The 15,582-nt window shown below is 42.2% G+C and overlaps 1 protein-coding gene across 13 annotated transcripts in view; it reads right to left on the minus strand.

The window, feature by feature from the left end:
• The window catches only part of ZBTB38 (zinc finger and BTB domain containing 38), a 155,883-nt gene that overhangs the window by 106,522 nt on the left and 33,779 nt on the right, over positions 1–15,582 (minus strand). For 5 of the 13 annotated variants that reach the window (XM_073899098.1, XM_025881361.2, XM_073899089.1 and 2 more), the window contains exons 1-2: positions 2,400–2,895; positions 929–1,003 (exon numbers count right to left, since the gene is read on the minus strand). The gene's annotated coding sequence lies outside the window, so the exon portion shown is untranslated. Of the gene's footprint in view, positions 1–928; positions 1,004–2,399; positions 3,423–5,241; positions 5,257–5,345; positions 5,523–15,582 lie in introns of those variants that run through there. The other 8 variants (XM_073899109.1, XM_073899102.1, XM_073899115.1 and 5 more) reach the window with 6 other exon arrangements.

Consider the following 15,582-nt stretch of genomic DNA (forward strand, 5'->3'; position numbering starts at 1 on the left):
AAAGTTGGCAGGGGGGACAGAATTCTGTTGGACAATTCCCACTAGCTCAACTAGATCTAACACCAGGAAACAAAGCCAAAATGGTCCTAGACCAAGAGGACCCTAGAGGGGAAAATAACGGGAAGAATGTCCTTCCTCGTGTACTGGCCACTGGCAGCACGGTAGTGCTCATATAAAGGCTCAGGGTTAGAAAGAACAGAAGCATCTTGAAAAATCTCACCCTCTGCTCCTTGCCGATATGGCCAGATGTTACTTAAGAGAGTCGGTCAGGGAATACTAAATACCCCAGGGAATACTAACTTTTTGCTTCTCCCACGGATTCATTCCGCCCTCTTATCCTTGAGCATCTCTAAGTTCTTTATTATGCTGTGCCAGAGAGGACTACCTCATACCCAGAAACTCTCCAGAGCCATCACTGGGAAGTGGCTGCCTCCCCAGACACTACATTTCCCAGACCCCTTTGCAGTTAGACATGGTCATGTGACTGAGTTTTAGTCAAGCAACTGTGAATAGAAGTGTTGTACATCCCTTCCAGGCATGGCCTGTGAAAATCTTCCATGTGCACTTTTTCACACTCTTTTTCTCTTCCACTGGGGAGTGGAGACAGTCGAGGTGACCTTGAAAACCACATGCTGCAGGTGGAGACTCTCTCAATCTGTAGCTCTGAATGAATGTGTGAGAGTTGCCCCACTACACCCTGTTACATGAGCAAGAAATAAACTTCTATTGTATTTGAGCCATTATACATTTTTCAGTCCATTACAGCAATTAGTTTATCCTAACTCTTACATACCCTTTTGGATACAGCTGTTTTTCTTGTGTGCGGAAGTTCCCATGCCTTCTCCCCTCCTTAAATTTTACTATAAACCAAGAGAATAGAATTAGTAAACTCAAATTTAAGCAGCCACTAGGGGCAAATGACACTCACCAAATTAGTGGTCACAGCATTCAGATCTTAAATCCAGAAGAGCAGAAATTTAGCAGAGTCTCATTTCAAGACAACCTGGTATATTAAAATAAAACAAAAAATTAATGTAAGATATACAAAGCAAATACATTAGAATTACAAAACAAATATATGGTTACTTTCTAAAGGGTGTTGTCAGATTACGACGGAATTTGCCACGGTTTTCCAGCAAATGACAAACTTCCCTATTGCCTTTAAAATAAGATTTATTTTTTTAATACATCCCCCTCCAATCATTATAAAATAGAATTTATATATATATATTTTTAAAGATTTTATTTATTTATTTGACAGAGAGACACAGCTAGAGAGGGAACACAAGCAGTGGGAGTGGGAGAGGGAGAAGCAGGCTTCCCGTGGAGCAGGGAGCCCGATGCGGGGCTCGATCCCAGGACCCTGGGATCATGACCTGAGCCGAAGGCAGACGCTTAATGACTGAGCCACCCAGGCGCCCCTAAAATAGAATTTATAAAGAACAATTCTACTCTGCTAAGTAAGCTATACAAAGACTAGGTGCTGACTCAGGGGATGACATTGGAGGCTAGGAACACTGGCTATGAGTTCTCTGCCGATGGGCTCTACGGTTCTTTTGTACACATTTAAACTTTTCTCTCAGGAACTTAACTTTCTTGGTTAGGAACTTTCAGAGCTTGTAAAATTATAGGCTATGCAAAGACTTAAGTTTTTTAGGTGATGTTTAAACAGACATCAGAGATACATTATATCTGTCTTTGTGTTTAATATCATTCCAAATGCAATGACACGAGCAGGAATTAAAATAAGCTCTCTATAAACACGGTGATGAAACAATGGAGGTGCGCACACCAGAACAATCAGAGGCAACCAGAAACACGCTCTGTAAAGGGCGGCAGGTTGTGAATGTTTTCTTACCAGAGCTGCCATCTTTTACCAGGTTAAGTGCAAAAATACTATTTGACGGCATAGGGCACGTATTTGCCTAGAACAGGGTTTCTTTTTGTGTCTGATTACTCGGTTTAAGATCCAGGAAGCAAACAGTTCAGAACTCTGAACAAACATTCTGGCAGTCCAAACAGAGCACTAGGGCGGGAGGAGGAAGAGGAGACAAAACAAGAGGGTTGACCGGGGAAGGCATGACTTGGGCCATTTTCCCCAGGGTTTCAGCCTATACATATGTGTGCATACACACACACACACACACACACACACACACACACACACAGATTTTTTTTTTTTTTTCTGGGCGGAGAGAAAAAAAAACCTTTTTTTGTCCTGTAAGAAGAAAGAGATCAGATAAAATCCCTTTGGTGCTGTCTTTGGAAGGTCTCCCAAATGCATCCCCACTCCCGCCTGCTGGGCTGGGGCCTGCCAAGCCACAGGTGTCAGGAAACAAAATGGCGCCCCACAGTGTAGGGCGCTGAGTGAGGGGGGGCAGGGGTGGGCCTTCACTTACTCGGAGACGCTGGCTCCTCTGAAACCCAGACGCTGCCAACTCCCTGGGTTCAGGAGTTATGACCGCTTTCTTGCTCTGGGTTCTTCACTTCTTCTTGAGATCAGCTCCACATATTTTTCTGATGATGTCATCCATTCTGACTTCCTACATTTTCAAAGTTGATTTACAAGCAAAACCTTCCATGAGGCTTAAAAAAAAAATGAAGAAGAAAAGAAAGGTGTGCTGGGAGGAGATGGAGAGCACAGGAGAGAGGCAGTTGCCTCCTTATTTTGAGATTTGCTGCAGCTGCGAGTGCCACTCCCCAGCCAGTTTCCTGGCTGCAGGGGGAGGCCAGTGGCCGGGCGTGGGTGACGTCAGGGCCAGGCCTGAGTCATCGCCGGCGGCCTGGCTGCCCTGCCACTCGGAAGGGGACAAAAGGAACCTTTGATGTCCAGAGGCCCTCCTCTCAGCACACTCGCCTGTACGGAGCAGCAAGCCAGGAGAACATTCCTGCTGTCTCCCCACCCCCAGCCGTCCTTCCTACTTCCGGAACAGTCCCAGGCAGATTCAGCTAGGCCTCCCCAAGGGACGTCACCCTCTTGCATGGCAGAGGCCTGGCCACTCTCTGTCAAAGGGAGAAGCAGAAGAGGGTGTTTCTCTGGGGATTTCTCACCTCTCCCTCTGGCATCCCCCTTTTTCCTTGTGGTGCTGCCTTAACCAGGGAGTAGAGGTGGTATTAAAAGTCATGTGGAAAGGCGGAAGGTGCTCTCGTCACATTCCCAGGACAGTGCCTAGCGGTCAGTGCCTTTGTGCGATGGCCCTGGGCCTCAGCTCCTTGCTCTCTGGGTGCCCGTGTGAGCCTGCACCACCTGGATTTAAGAGGGCACTATTCTTTAAGAGGGGTATTTATATCCGCATGCTGGCATGGGACTCAGTAAATGCGTGATGAATGAGTGTATTTCGATATGTTTAGATGATAATTCTAAAATAAAATAGTAGAAAACATATACTGAATACTTGCAGTGAATGTTTGAGCCTCTGTGCTAAGTGCTTTCTAAAGATTATTTCACATTTATCGTTATTATCATGACAAAGCTATGAGGTTAGGTACTATTATTATTCCCAATTCTATAGATGAGAAAATGGTTGCTCAGAGAGATGAAGACACTTCTCTAAAGTCTCAGCTCTGGTTAATGGCAGAGCCTGGATCGTTTGATCTCAAATCCTGTGTTCTGAACCACCATGGTGAGTGGCTGAGGTGAATGTGTGAATAATGACCAAGGGCAGCCTGGTTCAGGTGAGCAGAGATATGGGTAATGATGGGGCTTGAAACCAATTGTGCAAGGAAGGAATGGAGCAATTAGGAGTGATCTGCCTAGAGTAGGGGGCCTCATGTCCTCCTGATGGGTCAACACAAGGTATGAGTCTTGGTGGGACACCCAGAGTGGTCAGGAGTGCATGTTCATTGTCAGGTCCAAGTGGGGATGAGAAGCTGGGATGGGAAGACAAAGCCAGGGGGGTCTGGTGGTGTGTGGTGGATGCAGGGTGTGAGAGAACAGTGGACAGAGTACCTAAGAGGGGCAAGGCCCAGACTTGTCTTTGTTGCCCCCTGGACTCATGGGCATACGTTGGGGGGGGGTGGTCAGTGCAGATAAAGGCCCAAGTCTGGGACAGGCAAGAAGACTACAGAGAAGAAGACTAGATAGCGCTCAAAGACTCCAAGAGCTAACTCCAAGAAGGAGTTAGAACAATGGTGTGTTTCAAGTACGAGGAGGACCTGGAGGTGACAGGAACAGTGCCTGGACCTGCCTGCAGCAGTCACTGCCCTGAGCACTGCCCTATCAGGCATCAGCAGCCTTTCCGGGACAGAGTGAGAGTCTTGTCAGTGGCTCATGCGTTCAAGCCAAGACGAGGAGGGCCGGCAAGAGGAGAACATCTGCTTCTGGGGGTATCTAGGCCCGGGATAGAGATGACCTTGGAGGTTATCTTCTTCTGGGGTATATGATTTCGTGGTTTGTACTTTTCCATGATTCTCCTAGAATAAATGTCTCATTCTGAGAGGAAGACAAACGCCAGGAATTTCCAGTCCCTTTATGAAAGTAGGGAGGGAGTCGTTGCTGGCCTCCTCAATAATGCCACTCCACAGCTTTCCTTCCACTGTGGTCATGAGACCCCTCTTCTGGGCTCAGGAGATCAATGCCTCTGATAGCTGGGGACATGGTGTAGTTACCTTGTTCCTGGGAGCTCTGCCAGTTGCCACTCTGAGGAATTACTTGTGCGGTGTGGGTCTGACTCCCCAGGCAGGTGGAATTAGCAAAGATGAATTTCAGAAGAGAGAGAGTCACATGCTTTTAATTAAGGGAGCAGCAACAACTGATCAGGGTCACTGTCAACGTCCACACACAGCCTGACCTTGAGCTGAGGAAAGTGCTCTAAGTTCCAGGCATTTTTGGCAGAAGCCTTGTTTATTCTTTCCTTGTCTCTCTGCAGAAAATGCCTCTGGGCACCTCCCCACTCTGCTTCCCCAAAGGCTTGGTGGCCTTGCTTGCTTCACGTACACAGGTAGTTATTTCTCTAATAAGATGAAGACAGGCTGATTATTTTTTCAGTCTACATTGTGGGACCAGGATAATGGGAAGAGTAAAGCAAAGAAGGAGAAATGATGAGTAAGCTTAAGAGAGATGCAGAGCCTTGTACTGTGTGTTCTGAGGTTGCTTCTAATAGGATAATGGGCGAAACAATCTACGGGGGGACACAGAAAAGTAAATACAGTGACACCCCCTAAACTCTACCCCATCTGGAGAATCCTTTGTTACAACAAATGCAGATATATACTCGTCATTAAAAAATAAATTAATTAAACCTTTATGGCTTCAAGGAATTCCTTGGAAGACTGGTCTATACTTGCTGCCTCCAATTTCTCTCGTCTCATTCACTTTTTAGAAACACAATTTATTAACCGGGCACCTGGGTGGCTCAGTCGGTTAAGCGTCTGCCTTCGGCTCAGGTCGTGATCCCAGGGTCCTGGGATTGAGTCCTGCTTCGGGCTCCCTGCTCAGCGGGAAACCTGCTTCTCCCTCTCCCTCTGCTCCTCTTCCTGCTTGTGCTCTCTCCCTCTCTCTCTGTCAAATGAATAAATAAAATCTATAAAAAAAAAGAAACGCAATTTATTAAGATATAATTTATATACCATAAGGTTAACACACTTCAAGTGTACAAGTCAATGGATTTTAGTGTATTTACAGAATTGTGTGACCTGTAATCCAATTTTATTTTATTTTATTTTATTTTTAAAGATTTTTTTATTTATTTTTTGACAGAGAGAGACACAGCGAGAGAGGGAACACAAGCAGGGAGAGTGGGAGAGGGAGCAGCAGGCTTCCCGCGGAGCAGGGAGCCCGATGTGGGGCTCGATCCCAGGACGCTGGGACCATGACCTGAGCCAAAGGCAAACGCTTAACAACTGAGCCACCCAGGTGCCCCTGTAATCCAATTTTAGAAGCTTTCTAATACCCCAAAAAGAAACTATGTGCCCATTAGTAGTCATTCCTCACTTGTGCACCGCCCCTCCCCCCAGTGCTAGGCAAACATTAATCTTCTGGCCATTTCATATAAATGGGATCACATGATACATGGCCTTTGTGTCTGGCTTCTTTCACTTAGCACAATACTTTCAAAGTTTATCCATGTTGTAGAATCAATCCGTACTTCATTCTTTTTAAGTTTATTTATTTTATTATTTTTAATTTTTTTTTAGTAAGCTCTATGCCCAGCATGAGGCTTGAGCCCACAATCCTGAGATCAAGAGTCACATGCTCTACCAACTGAGCCAGCCAGGTGCCCCTGTACTTCATTCCTTTTCATGCCCAAATAATATTCCACTGTGTGGTTGTACCACGTTTCGTCTATCCACACATCAGTTGAACATTTGAGCTGTCCCCATTTTTGACTGTTATGAGTTATGTTGCCATGAACATTCAAGTACATGTTTTTGTGTGGACATATGTTTTCATGTCTCTTGGGTAGCTACCAAGGAGTGGAACTGCTGGGTTGGGTCGTAAGGTGACTCTATGTTTAGCATTTTAGTGTATGTGCTGCTGAAGCATTCTGTGTCTACCATTTTGAGGAGCTGTCAGATTGTTTTCCGAAGTGCACCATTTTACATTCCCACCAGCGACGTGTGAGAGTTCTGATTTCTCCACATCCTTCCAACACTCTTCTTGTCTATCCTTTTGATTATAGCCATCCAAGTGGGTGCGATGTGGTAGCTCGTTTTGCTTTTGATTTTCATCTCCCTAGTGACTAATGATATTGAGCATCTTTTCATGAGTTACTGGTCATTTGTGTATCTTCTTTGGAGAACTCTTTGTTCAAATCCTTTATCCATATTTAAATTGGATTATTTGTCTTTTTATTATTGAGTATACATCTGCATACAAATCCCTTATCAGATATATGTTTTACAAATATTATTGCCTTGTCTGTGGGTTGTCATTTCATTTTCTTTATGATATTCTTTGAAGGAGAAAGGTTTTTAATGTTGATGAAGTCCAGTTTATCAATCTTCTCTTACCTCACTGTGCTTTTGGTAGCATATCTGAGAAACTATTGTCTAACCCAAGGACATAAAGATTTATAGCTGAGTTTTCTTCTAATAGATTTATAGTTCCAGTTCTTACATTTAGGTCTATGATCCACTTTAATTTTTATGGTGTAAGGTAGGGATCCACGGTCACTCTTTTCATGTGGATATCCAGGACCATTTGTTGAAAAGACTATTCTCACAAGACTCTGAATATCTAAAACTATTCTAAAATAAAAGGCCTATTTTTAAAAATAATCCATTATTTCCCGCATTGAATTGTCTTGGCCCCTTTGTCAAAAATCAACTGACTATAAATATTTGTTTATTTCTGGACTTTTAGTTCTATTCCATGGATCTAGATGTCTGTTCTTATGCCAGCACCACACTGTTGTGATTACTACAGCTTTAACCTCATGCTTTTTCAAGATTGTTTTGGCCATTCTGGATGATTTGCATTCTTTTTTTTTTTTTTAAGATTTTATTTATTTGAGGGGTGCCTGGTTGGCTCTGTTGGTTGGGCGTCTGCCTTCGGCTCAGGTCATGATCTCAGGGTCCTGGGATTGAGCCCTGCATCGGACTCCCTGCTCAGCGGCAGTCTGCTTCTCCCCCTCCTTCTGCCCCTTCCCCCATCTCCCTCTGCCCCTTCTCCACTGCCCCCTTCCCCCCACTCATGCTCTCTCTCTCTCTCTCCCTCAAATAAATAAATAAACTCTTTAAAAAAAATAAAGATTTTATTTATTTGAGGGAGAGAGAGAGAGAGAGAGCACGAGCCAGGGGGCAGAGGGAGAGGGAGAAGCAGGTTCCCCACCGAGCAGGGAGTCCGACTTGGGGTTTGATCCCAGGACCCTGGGATCATGACCTGAGCCACCTAGGCACCCCTGGATCCCTTGCATTTCTATTTGATTTCTAGGGTTATCTTCTCAATTATGCAAAAAATTCCAGCTTGGATTTTGACAGAGATTGTATTCTACCTCTAGACCAGTTTGGGGAGTATCCCCATTTTAACAATATTAAATCTTCTGATCCGTGAACCTTTCCATATATTCCATATATATGGAAGCCTTTCCATATATTTACATCTTTAATTTCTTTCAACAATGTTTTATCACTTTTGGTATATAAGTCTTACATTCCTTTTGTTAAATCTTATCCTAAATATTTTATTCTTAATTGATATTACTTATATTGGAAATAATCTTTACTCATGGACTTGTTAAGAGCTTGTACTTTGTAGGCTGAAAGACCTAAGTCTCAGTCCTGGCTCCGCTATTTATTAGCTGTATGGCTTAAAGTTTACTTAGCCTGTATCAGCCTCCTTTTTTTTTTTTTTTAATTTGAAAAAAGTTAATACCACTGGCTGGGTTTGTGATGCAGATTAAATAAGATAATGCTTATGCAACCCTGTTGAGACTATGACCTGTATGGGCCTGTCTCAGGGTGATGTTACAATCTAAGAAACCCAGTCCAGTCACCAAAAAGTAATTTCAAATTAACTCATATTCAATACTTGCATTTCTCAAGCACCATACAGAGCTCCTGGCAATCCTTTTTTTATTTTATTTTACTTATTTATTTATTTATTTTTGATGCAGTGTTCCATGATTCATTGTTTGCATATAACACCCAGTGCTCCATTCAATACGTGCCCTCTTTAATACCCATCACCAGGCTAACCCATCCCCCCACCCCCCTCCCCTCTAGAACCCTCAGTTTGTTTCTCAGAGTCCATAGTCTCTCATGGTTCATCTCCCCCTCCGATTTCCCCCCCTTCATTTTTCCCTTCCTACTTTCTTTTTTTTTTTTTTAACATATAATGTATTATTTGTTTCAGAGGTACAGGTCTGTGATTCATCAGTCTTGCCCAATTCAGAGCGCTCACCATAGCACATACCCTCCCCCATGTCTATCACCCAGCCACCCCACCCCTCCCACCCTCCACCACTCCAGCAACCCTCAGTTTGTTTCCTGAGATTAAGAATTCCTCATATCAGTGAGATCATATGATACATGTCTTTCTCTGATTGACTTATTTCGCTTAGCATAATACCCTCCAGTTCCATCCATGTCATTGCAAATGGCAAGATTTCTTTTTTTATGGCTGTGTAATATTCCATTGTGTGTGTGTGTGTGTGTGTGTGTGTGTGTGTGTGTGTGTGTGTGTGTGTGTGTATATACCACATCTTCTTTATCCATTCATCTGTTGATGGACATCTTGGCTCTTTCCATAGTTTGGCTATTGTGGACATTGCTGCTATAAACATTGGGGTGCACATACCCCTTCGGATCCCTACATTTGTATCTTTGGGGTAAATACCCAGTAGTGCAATTGCTGGATCGTATGGTAGCTCTATTTTCAACTGTTTGAGGAACCTCCATACTGTTTTCCAGAGTGGTTGCACCAGCTTGCATTCCCACCAACAGTGTAGGAGGGTTCCCCTTTCTCCACATCCCCGCCAACATCTGTCGTTTCCTGACTTGTTAATTTTAGCCATTCTGACTGGTGTGAGGTGGTATCTCATTGAGGTTTTGATTTGGATTTCCCTCATGCCGAGCGATGTTGAGCACTTTTTCATGCGTCTGTTGGCCTTTTGGATGTCTTCTTTGGAAAAATGTCTGTTCATGTCTTCCTGGCAATCCTTCTTAACATCCTTTTTCCTGACCTATCCAAACCCCTTATCCCCAATAGATTTCTCCTCCCCTTCTTTCTCCCAAGCTCCCTAGAAAGCGTTTTCTCCCATCCTAACCAATCTGATTCTTCTACTTCTGTCCCGTTCTTCTGATAGGTGAGGGGAAGAAACCGGACAGGCAAAGCCAGAATTCTTTTTAGTGTACAGGAAGAAAAGAAAACCAGGGAGTTCTCAAACTTCATTTATACCACCACTCACATAAAATGCTTAGTACAATGTCTGATATATAATAAGGGCTCAATAAACACTAGGATTTTATTTTTAATTGTTTTTAAGGATTTTATTTATTTATTTGAGAGAGAGAGTGACCGAGCGAGAGAGAACACGAGTTGGGGGGAAGAGCAGAGGGAGAGGGAGAAGCAGACTCCTCACTGAACAGGAGCCTGACACGGGGCTCAATCCTAGGACCCCAGGATCAGGACCTGAGCCAAAGGCAGACGCTTAACCAACTGAGCCACCCAGGCGCCCCTGGGTTGTTTTGTTGTTGTTGTTATGGTGGTGGCTACATTATGCCCATGTATACTTTATGTTAATGGAGTGAGGTTTAGATCATGACCTCTGAGAATCCAGCTGGGAGGCTACTGCTCAGTGGTCCATCCTCACTCACTGAGATGAATTTGGGATTACTGCTTTTCTTTCTTCTTCCTGAATCGTTCCTCAAAGAATCAGCCCCGAGAAAACTGTAAAAAATTTATCGTTGAGGCTCCCTGCATAATGTTTGGAGGGCATATCTCCTGTTTCCTCAGCCCAGTTCAGGACTCTATCCTCCCATACAAACCTCTAGAACAGTGTTTTTAAAACTACAGGTCAGTACCCACTATTATTGGGTCAGAAGTAGCATTAGTTTCAAGAGACAAAATAAAACAGAACAGAAAAATTCAAGCACAAGACTTTTGTTTCAGTTTTATGTGTGTGAGCTGGGTCTCTCGGTGAAACATACTGTGGTTCAGAGTTAAAAAAAAAAAGTTTAAAAAATAGGTGGGAGTAGATCTTTCACTTTCATTAAGGTGTTTAAGCAACTCATAAGAGCATAAAGTAACACCCCTCCAAGTGGTCTCCCCATTTTGATGGGGATCAAAACCTTAAGATGAAGTTCCACCTATAATGAAGGATTTGGGGGCATTGAGGCCTTTTTCTGTAATTGATAACACTAGGTGGAGGATTATTTCTGTTACCTCCATGGAGCTACCTCTGCGCCATTCCCCTGTGCACTGCCCCCCATGCTACCTCTTAGTCATCACCTCCTCTCGCTCTTCTAATCCCTGCAAATCCACACCCTGGACTTGTACAGGGTTTTCTCTTTTTCAAAACTCTTTCGCACATGCCATCTCCTTTGATTCTCACAGCTATCCCATGAAGTTGACAGGTCCGATCCAAACCCTTGCTTGACCATTTAAATCCACGTGTGACCTTAACCTCTCAGCTTATCTCCTCAGCTGCTATATGTAACCAGAAAGGTTAAGAGACTTGGCCGACATCACACAGCCTGGAAGTGGCAGGACCAGGAAGAGAAGTAAATCTTTCCCCTCCTAGCTTGGGTGTCCCATGGGCTCTCCTCGTGGAGATACATAACTTCTTTTTAGTAATATTATTCACCTGACTGCCTTATGAAGAATGTTTGAAAAGCAAAGAACGCTCTGCTCTCTTCCACCACATCTAAATACACTGATTTTTATGGCACAAAGCACAAGACAAAGGGCTATCACTCCCAACATCAAAGACTATTAAGGCCAGGCCCTCTGAATCAGAGACAACAAAGTCCACAAGGAGAGGAAAACAAAGTTCCCCAAGTGCTCTGTTTTGTCCGTAGTGTCAGAAAGTGTCCCCTCTAGTGGCTCTGGAGGAAAACAGCTTCTGGAAAACATTAGTAGATTCAAAGTTGATGAAATCAGACAATGTTAGAGCTTCAACGGAGCTTAGGGAACATTTGGTTCAAGGTGTGTCCCATCGCTAATGAGAAATTGAGAGCTAGGGCAGTGGTTCTCAACCAGGGGTGATTCTGCCCCCAGGCAACCTTTGACAACTGTGGACATTTCTGGCTATCATTTGACTGGGGGTGGGGGATGCTACTGTCATCAGTAGGTAAAAACCATGGATGCAGCTAAACATCCTACAATACACAGGACAACCCCTCACAACTGAGGACAAGGCCTCAAATGGGCAGACCAGCTGGAGGGCTGTTACTGTTATGCCCTTATGAATTATTTATGTTTTTTAAAGATTTTATTTATTTATTCATGAGAGACAGAGGGAGAGAGAGAGAGAAGCAGAGGGAGAAGCAGGCTCCCAAGGAGCTGGGAGCCTGATGCGGGACTCGATCCCAGGACCCTGGGATCATGACCTGAGCCGAAGGCAGATGCTTAATCATCTGAGCCACCCAGGCGCCCCGCTCTCATGAATTATTTAAACACCTTAATTATCCGGCCCCAAATGTCAATAGTGCTAAGGTGGATTGGAGAAATGGTGTGTGATCTACCCAAGAACTTGCAGCTTTCCTCCTCCCCACCAGCTTTATTGAGATGTAACTGACATACAACCAAGGACTGGCAGCTTATTCACAGCTTTTGATGGCTCGGGCTATGTGATCTCTTTCTTTTCATTTCTTTTGGAATGCTTTTATTAGAATTGTGAAAAAGTCAAAAGTAATACATACTCATAATTAAAAGCAATATAATAAAAGACTTAAAAGACTTTCCATCACTCCTTTCCATAATCAATGTTAACAGCCTTGGTAGTTTATTAGGTGGGACTATATTAAAATCCAAATTTGGATCATTTTTGACTTATCATTTCCTATGGTTAGTTATACTTAAGATGTTCATCCACTTCTCCACGCGCACACTAAGACAAGCAACAATCAACAGAGGTTTCTTTTGACTTTGCTTATTATACAAAAATTGGACTAACACATATTACTTTATAACTTGCTTTTTTATTTAATAAATTGTGAATATCTCTTCAGATCCAATAAAGAATCTCCTATATGTTTATAAAAGATTGGAACGATCAGTACTGTGGGCTCCAAGGAGCTAATACGGCCTTTGAAGGACATTAAATGACACACAGTCATGTAGTATGTGTCTTTAATATCTATCTGACACTTGGTATTTCACTCTTTTGTAGAGGGCTGGGCTCAAGATTAGAATCTTTGGTAGGCCATGCTATCCAACTAGGAATGAATAACATCCTTTTGTTGTCCTTGTATTTATTCTTACAGATACTCTCTAGGCATAGCAAGTAATACCGGTTTTCTGTTGACTGTGGTGCTACGAAACTTCATTTTATAACAAATATACATGTACTAATTGATTTTATGTGTCAACTTGACTAGATCATGGGGTACCTGGATATTTGGCTAAACATTATTTCTGGGTGTATCTGCGAGAATGTTTCTGGATGAGACTAGCATTTGAGTCTGTAGACTGAGTAAAGCAGATGGCCTTCCCCAGTGTGGGTGAGCCTCATACAGTCTGTTGAGGGCTTAGATAGAACAAAATGGTGGAAGCAGGGGGCATTTGGCCTCACTCTGCCTGACTGATGAGCTGGGTCACTAAGCATTCTCCTGCCCTGAGACTGAGACTCACACCATGGTCTCTCCTGGTTCTCAGGACTACACCCCAGGCTCTCCTGGGTCTACAGCTTGCAGATGACAGAGGAAGTGACTGCACAGCCTCCACAGTCATGTAAGCCAATTCCTCATAATAAATGTTCTCTCTGTATATATCCTATTAATTTATATATATATATGTATCCTATTAATGTATATACAATGTAAATATGTACCCTAGTAATTCTGTTTTCTTGTAGAACCCTGGAGCCAACTCAAATAAAAATGTTTAATGGTATAAGATTGGTAGAAGTTTGGGTAAGAGTGATCTAACTCCTTCTTGGTATGGCCAATCATATGTTGTTCAATCATTCCCTTTCATTCCCTTCTGATGGACAAAGGTTTTCCCAGATGTGTGTTTGTTTTGTCATTAGAGCATGTTCTAATAAATACCTTTATTCTTATCCTTTCATACTTTTATTTCTATGAAATAAATTGTTCAAGGTGAAATTAGCATTTCAATTTTTATTTTAAATTTTTAAAAATATTTTCAAATTTTCAAAAAAACTGAAGCAAGTCATATTCCAGCCATTGATATCTGAGACTAAACATTCTCCCACATCTTTGTCATCATTGGATATTTTCATTTTTTTTAATTTTTTACATTTTACTAATCTGATGGGTAAAAATTATTTCACTTTTGCCTTTTTTTTTTTGAAGAGCAGTATATTATATGTCATATCATTTATTTTTTGCTCAGTTTTTATTTAAATTCCAGTAAGTTAACATACAGTGTAATATTGGTTTCAGGTATACAATTTAGTGATTCAACACATATACAACACCCAGTGCTCATCACATCACTTTTGCTCTAATTTGCATTTCCCTGACTTTAAGAATAGTGGTTGAGCATAAATGAATGAATTGTATGGTGTGTGAATTATATCCCAATAAAACTGTTATTAAGAATTTAATTATAACTAGTAACGTATTTTAAATAATCAGCAAAATGATTTTAAAAATGCACAGTAAACCCATGCCCTGAACATCTTCATAACCTTTATTTCTACCCATCTTGCAAAGGCTAAGGCAACCTCCCTGAATGTCTCCACAAAGGAATTTGTAGGGATTACTGCTGAAGTTAATCCTAGACTGTGGCTCCTTCAGGTGAAAATAAAACTCATTTATTCTAGAAAGAAGAAACCAAGTTTTCTGCTTCAGAGGGAGGAAAGACCTCAGAAATAAATCAACCAATCACATTAAGTAGAAAAAGGACATGAGAAAGGTGAATAAATTAGAAACCACACTATGGCCTTGGCCAAGCCATGTTAACTTCTCTGAGCCCAGCTGCTGCCTCTGTTAATGGGAATGATAACACTGCACACAGATTTCACAGCAGGTTACCATAGGGCTGTTGCAAAGGTCAGAGGATTGTCTGCCAATAACGGTGACTTACTGCCCCAGTTTGCCAAGTTTCCCAGTTTTGAAACCAACGTAGTCCCCAGAAAACCTAGATGAGTTGGGTATCTCACTACCAATTGAATATTAACGTCGAAAGTAGATTTTGGAGCACGGAAAGAAATACACATGTTAACGGGTGTCTGAGTCAATATTCAGTTCATTTAAGTTTAAGTTAGAAAAATGTAAGCTTAAAGTCACCTATAAACACAGTTTTTCTATTCATAAATATATATGTTCAAATGTATAAAAATAAGAATTATTTTCTCTCATCCTTGAACTAATGTTCCATTAACTTATACATTTAAAAGATTATATTCCTCTAACAAATAACTATCTATATAAATAGAACTAAGTAAATACCCTTAAACCTTTAAAACAACATTTACAGGGCGCCTGGGTGGCTCAGATGGTTGGGCGTCTGCCTTCGGCTCAGGTCATGATCCCAGCGTCCTGGGATCGAGTCCCGCATCGGGCTCCCTGCTCCTTAGGAGCCTGCTTCTCCCTCTGCCTCTCTCTCTCTCTCTCTCTGTCTCTCATGAATAAATAAATAAAATCTTAAAAAAAAATTTACAAAATTTAATGTCAAATCCTCTCAGGCATCTCAGTTACCTCATAAAACAGTTATAAATTTAACAAACAAAATCTTGCTAAATCCAAAAAATCAACAAAATAAAAGGCAAAGGGCAAATATCCAAAATAGATAAAGTGTTTATACAACTCAACACCCCAAAAACAAATAATTCAATTTAAAAATGGGTAGAAGACCTGAACAGACATTTCTCTAAAGAAGACCTACAGATGGCCAACAGACACATGAAACTTAACCACCAGGGAAATGCACCAAAACTCCAATGAGATACCACCTCACACCTGTCAGAATGGCTAACATCAACAACACAAAAAACAAGTGTTGACAAGGACATG

This window comes from Callorhinus ursinus, unplaced genomic scaffold (assembly GCF_003265705.2).
Source record: "Callorhinus ursinus isolate GAN/ISIS: 27379988/994484 unplaced genomic scaffold, GSC_fseal_2.0 scaffold1, whole genome shotgun sequence".
NCBI lineage: Eukaryota > Metazoa > Chordata > Mammalia > Carnivora > Otariidae > Callorhinus > Callorhinus ursinus.